This window comes from Triticum dicoccoides, chromosome 2A (assembly GCF_002162155.2).
Source record: "Triticum dicoccoides isolate Atlit2015 ecotype Zavitan chromosome 2A, WEW_v2.0, whole genome shotgun sequence".
NCBI lineage: Eukaryota > Viridiplantae > Streptophyta > Magnoliopsida > Poales > Poaceae > Triticum > Triticum dicoccoides.
Window position 1 is genome coordinate 96,738,402 of NC_041382.1, and position 5,505 is coordinate 96,743,906.

The 5,505-nt window shown below is 41.6% G+C and overlaps 1 non-coding gene across 1 annotated transcript; it reads right to left on the minus strand.

The window, feature by feature from the left end:
- Positions 1-209: 209 nt before the first annotated feature.
- LOC119359838 lies at positions 210-328 on the minus strand. Its single transcript, XR_005172687.1, has one exon. It is a non-coding gene; the product is annotated as a U5 spliceosomal RNA (small nuclear RNA).
- Between the last annotated feature and the right edge of the window lie 5,177 nt (positions 329-5,505).

A 5,505-nucleotide genomic window follows, 5' to 3' on the forward strand; every position in this document is an offset into this window, starting at 1 on the left:
TCAACGCATACAAGGATGTGGAAAGAAATTCATGGGAACCAAAACAATTGTTCAACATAAAAACAAATTCATATGGACAAACATAAAACATCACCATGTTTAAGAGATGACATTTTTTGTATTTTTAAGTTACAAAAAGTTTGCTAGTAGTTACTACACATATGAGCACAGAACCTTCAAAATTAATTTTTGCAATTTCAATTTGGTGGGGCCGCTTCAAAGAAGAGGCGCCCTATAAAAATTAAGTTATGCTTCTTATTGTGGCGTGCACACGGTATTCTTTAGTAAAAGGCAAAAGAATAGTTCGCTTTGTGCCCACCGCGCAGCTGCGTGCTCCACTCCATCGCACTAAGCTCTCTTATAGAGTTAAATGCACTGGAGGTCCTAAAAGTTTCATCGTTGTGCCACTTTAGTCCTATTTCTTTGAAAATGCATCTTTAGGTCCCAATTCTTTCATAAGTGGTTCACCCGAGGTCCTTTTCTTCACTAGCGCTCGCTGACCTGCCCTCGTGGCACTTTGACCCACGCCACGTCGACACAGGGGCTACGGAGGCTGCTCTTTTTTTTACAGAAAACCCCCTAGAAACACTCTTCTTCACATTCCCCGGTCCCTTGCTCTATTTCTTCCCCAAATCCCTCTCTGTCTCTCCTGTGCCCTAACCCTAGCCATGGCCGGCACTTCAAGCTCCTTGGCAGGGAAGCAGTTGAAGAAGAGGAGCATGGTAGCGTCGTCATCAGCGTCGCCGCCGCTGCCGGTGTAAGCTCCAATTTCGTTTGGTATGTTGTCGCTCGTGGCTTGTCCTTGCTGCCATGTTCGTGACACCATTGTGTTTCGTTCGAAATCTATTGCCAACCCTGGATGGGTGTTCTACAAGTGCCCCAACCATCGTGTAAGAACCAAGAGTTTGATGTTTTGAAGCCTTTATCTTTGACTCTATCCCATTTCTCTTTTTCTGAATGTGTCAAATTCGTCCAGGTTGGAATGAATCCATGCCAGCACTACTACTAGGAAGATGGCCCAGATAACTATTTTGATTTTCTGGTTAAGAATGGTCACATACCTACTGCAAGAACAGGAAGATCTGGAGGTATCTGTGGTCATTCATTGGGCGACATAGAAAGTGAAGAGGCAGAGGAGGAAGAAGACAGAGGTGTTGAAGTCCAGAAGATTTGCAATTGTGTGATGATTGATGTTGTGAAGAAGCTGGATGAGCTGGTCTGCTTAGTTAGGATGTTCTTGTTTTGTATTGTCACTTTGTTGGCTGTGATGGTTTATGTAGTGGCTCTGAAATGAATGAAGTACATGTAAGCACTATTGGGATGAACTATTTGAATGAAGTGTTTAATCTGAATTGAAAAGCAAGATTGAGATTTTGGAAGCATTTTGATCTAAATGAAGTGTTTGATTTGAATGAAAGTTAGCTTATTTTTACTCTTTTTTGTCTCGTGGACGGTCGCGGCGATCGTCCACATTGATGAATAGCTTCATTTTGGTCAACGTGGACGGTCGCGGCGATCGTCCCCAATGATGGTTAGCTTATTTTTGGTTTCACGGACGATCGACGTGATCGTCCGCATTCTTGAATAACTTATTTTTGGTTAATGCGGACGGTCGCGGCGATCGTCCACAATGATGGTTAGCTCATTTTTGGTCTTGTGGATAGTCGAGGCGATCATCCGCATTGCTGATTAGCTTTTGAAACATTCACAAGAATGCATTGACATGTAGAACAACAAAGCTCACATAATAGTTCATTTCCAACATTGCATAGTTCATAGAATAGTTCACTTGGCCATACTAGTACTAGGCAAGCACATAAACATGCCCTGCTTGTCTAGTTCAAAAGACATTGTTGATGGTTTGGATGAAACCTACATCATGAGAACACTAGGTTTAATTTCAAACCAATCAGTGCTAGCCCAAAAGAAGCTTTTTTGTTTTCAAGCTCAAACTACAGCATCAGAACACTTTTCTTCTTCTATACTTCAGGAACTATGTTCTCCTTGGTCTTCACTACCCTTTTCTTCCTCTGCCTTTTTAAACCAAGAGTTGTTGTAGTAGGTCTTGGCTTTGGAATAGCATCTCTACAGTTTTCAATGAATGCACTTTCTGGTAGAGGGCCTTGAGCAGTGGTTTGAGACTGCTGAGTTGATATGGCCTGAAAGAACAACAAATATTTTGAGTTTGAAACGGTTTGACATCAACATAGTTAACTTGAGTATTACAACATACTTGTTCCTGTAGTATCTCCAACACTGAAACATTCTGCTCATACACATGTGTTGTGGTAGATGCAGCCACACTAGTGCTAGCAGTTTCCTTGCAAGATACAAATAGAGACCAGCCACACTAGAGCCAGCAAAATATAGATCAGAACAGGATAATTAATTGTACCTTTGGTTTGGACAAAATCTTCCTCTTAACTGGAAGCTTTTTCTTGGTTGCTTTTTGTTGCTGGTTGACAAGCTCCGGCTTGAGCAGCAGGTGCATCTTCACCAGCTGGTGTTGCTTCAGCAGGTGCATCTTCACCAACAGGTGCTGCTTGACCAGCTGCATCTTGACCAGTTGCTCCTGCTGGACCCCTTCCTAGCTGAGGGCACTTTCTCTTGTTGTGTCCTTCTGTATTGCAAACACTACAATGGCCTACAATTCCATGTCTACTCATCCTTCTTCCCTCTTCCTCCTCAACATGATTCTTCTTTGTTTTTGTACTAGGCCTTCCAACAACTTTCTCATACCTTGGTGGTTTAATCGCAACACCATTAGTTTTGGGCCAATCTTTAGGATCTCTAGTTGGCATTATGACATGACCATAAGCTTTCTTAAATGCAGCTATGTTGTAGCAATGTGACACCACATCTTCAGGTTTAATTCTATCATGCCTTAAACAAGAAATACCATGTCTACATGGAATTCCAGTGAGCTGCCAGTATTTGCGTGTACACAACATCTTAAGTATGTCAACAGTGTACTGTCTAGTCAAACCTTTGACTTTGAAAATCCCTTTTCCAGCAGGGTATGCAATGCAGTTATTAGACATCTTTATCTATTTGTCCAGTTTCTTCCTTATCTTTGGACATAGAGTCCCACACCACTCCTCTACCTCCTTATTTTTGCTATAATATCTAGTAGTCAACTGATCCTTGATCTTTTCTAACATAGTAATAATGGGCAACTCTCTAGCATCAAGGATATACCTACATAGTAAATTATGTGATACTATGTTAGTTATCTAGCAGCTCACAAGTAGAGAGATCATTCAAATCATTAAAGGCAGAGGATAACTGACCTGTTGAAAACTTCACAATTGTTATTGAGAAGTAGGTCACACTTAGGAAGTTCTAGGATTAATTGCCTCCAAATACTCATATCCCTCCTGGGTCAACTCTTTCATCTCTGCCATTCTTGCAAGCCAATCTGCCCTAGTGCTGGCCCTTGCAATTTGCCACAATTTGTTTTTCAGGATATCCCCTTTCCAGTTCTTGGCAAAGTTCTGATGTAGATGCCTTACACAAAATCTATGTTCAGCATCAGGGAAAACAACTTCTACTGCATTGATCAACCCCTGCATTCACATAGAAATACAATTACATTACCAAAAAAACACATGAAAACACAAATAATAAAGGAAGTGTGCATTACATACTAAGATACCTTTTGTCTATCACTCATCAGTGTCCATGGGGCAGCATTGCGTATGAGAAGTTCCTCTTTTAATGTGTTCAAAAACCACATCCATGTGTTCTTGTCCTCAACTTCTACTATACCTATGGCAATAGGGAAGATACAATCATTGGGATCAATTCCAACAGTAGTCAACATAATTCCCCCATATCTAGTCTTTAGGTGACACCCATCAATGCATATGACAGGTCTACAACTAGCTAAAAACCCTCTTTTGGCAGCATCCAATGACATGTACAGGCTCTCAAACTTCCCATCCTTAACTGTTAGAAACATGCTGCTCCCAGGATTAGTTGTTCTTATTTCTTCTGCATAGTCCCATAGCATGTCATATTGCTTCAGTTCATCTCCTTTTATTTGCTTTAGTGCAATCCTTCTGGCTCTTGAAAGTTTGCTCCTTGTTGTGGTCATATTGAAATCAAGCTGCACTATCCTTGCAAAGTCCTGAAGAGACATTTTCCCATCTGCCCTGAATTTTTCCAAATATCTATTTGCTAAGTATCTTGTAGTAAACTGTTGCAGCTCCCATTCCTTTGAGCATGTGTGTTCTCCAATGTATTTCTTCACCACAAAGCTCTTTGTCCTGCTGTCAGGTGCAGCAAACAAATACCAATGGAAACCCTCCACACAATGAGCCCTAACTCTCTGCTTATCATTCTTAAGGTATTTGATATGCACTCTATTCTGCACAATGTACTCATGTATTGCTCCTCTAATCTCAATGACTGATAGAAACACCATGCCAATGTGGAAATCAAGTTCCTTCATGTTCTCAGGCCTGAATCTTTTAAACTTTACCTTCTTCTTCTTTTTCTTCTGTCCATGTTTGTCCTTCACTTCAACTTCTTCTTCAGATTTAAAACCCTCAACATCTGAATCTCTGAGTGATACGTCTCCAACGTATCTATAATTTTTTATTGCTCCATGCTATATTATCTACTGTTTTGGACATTATTGGGCTTTATTATCCACTTTTATATTATTTTTGGGACTAACCTATTAACCGGAGGCCCAGCCCAGAATTGCTATTTTTTGCCTGTTTTAGGGTTTCGAAGAAAAGGAATATCAAACGGAGTCCAAACGGAATGAAACCTTCGGGAACGTGATTTTCTCATCGAATACAACTCAGGAGACTTGGACCCTACGTCAAGACACGTAACAGGAGGCCAGGAGGTAGGGGGCGCGCCTACCCCCCCCCCCTCAGGCGCACCCTCCACCCTCGTGGGCCCCCTGTTGCTCCACTGATGTACTTCTTCCTCCTATATATACCCACGTACCCCCAAAGATCAGATATGGAGCCAAAAACCAAATTCCACCGCTGCAACTTTCTGTATCCACGAGATCCCATCTTGGGGCCAGTTCCGGAGCTCCGCCGAAGGGGGCATTGATCACGGAGGGCTTCTTCATCAACACCATATCCCTTCCGATGAAGTGTGAGTAGTTTACCTCAGACCTACGGGTCCATAGTTAGTAGCTAGATGGCTTCTTCTCTCTTTTTGGATCTCAATACAATGTTCTCCCCCTCTCTTGTGGAGAACTATTCGATGTAATCTTCTTTTTGCGGTGTGTTTGTTGAGACCGATGAATTGTGGGTTTATGATCAAGTCTATCTATGAATAATATTTGAATCTTCTCTGAATTCTTTTATGTATGATTGGTTATCTTTGCAAGTCTCTTCGAATTATCAGTTTGGTTTGGCCTACTAGATTGATCTTTCTTGCAATGGGAGAAGTGCTTAGCTTTGGGTTCAATCTTGCGATGTCCTTTCCTGGTGACAGTAAGGGCAGCAAGGCATGTATTGTATTGTTGCCATCGAGGAT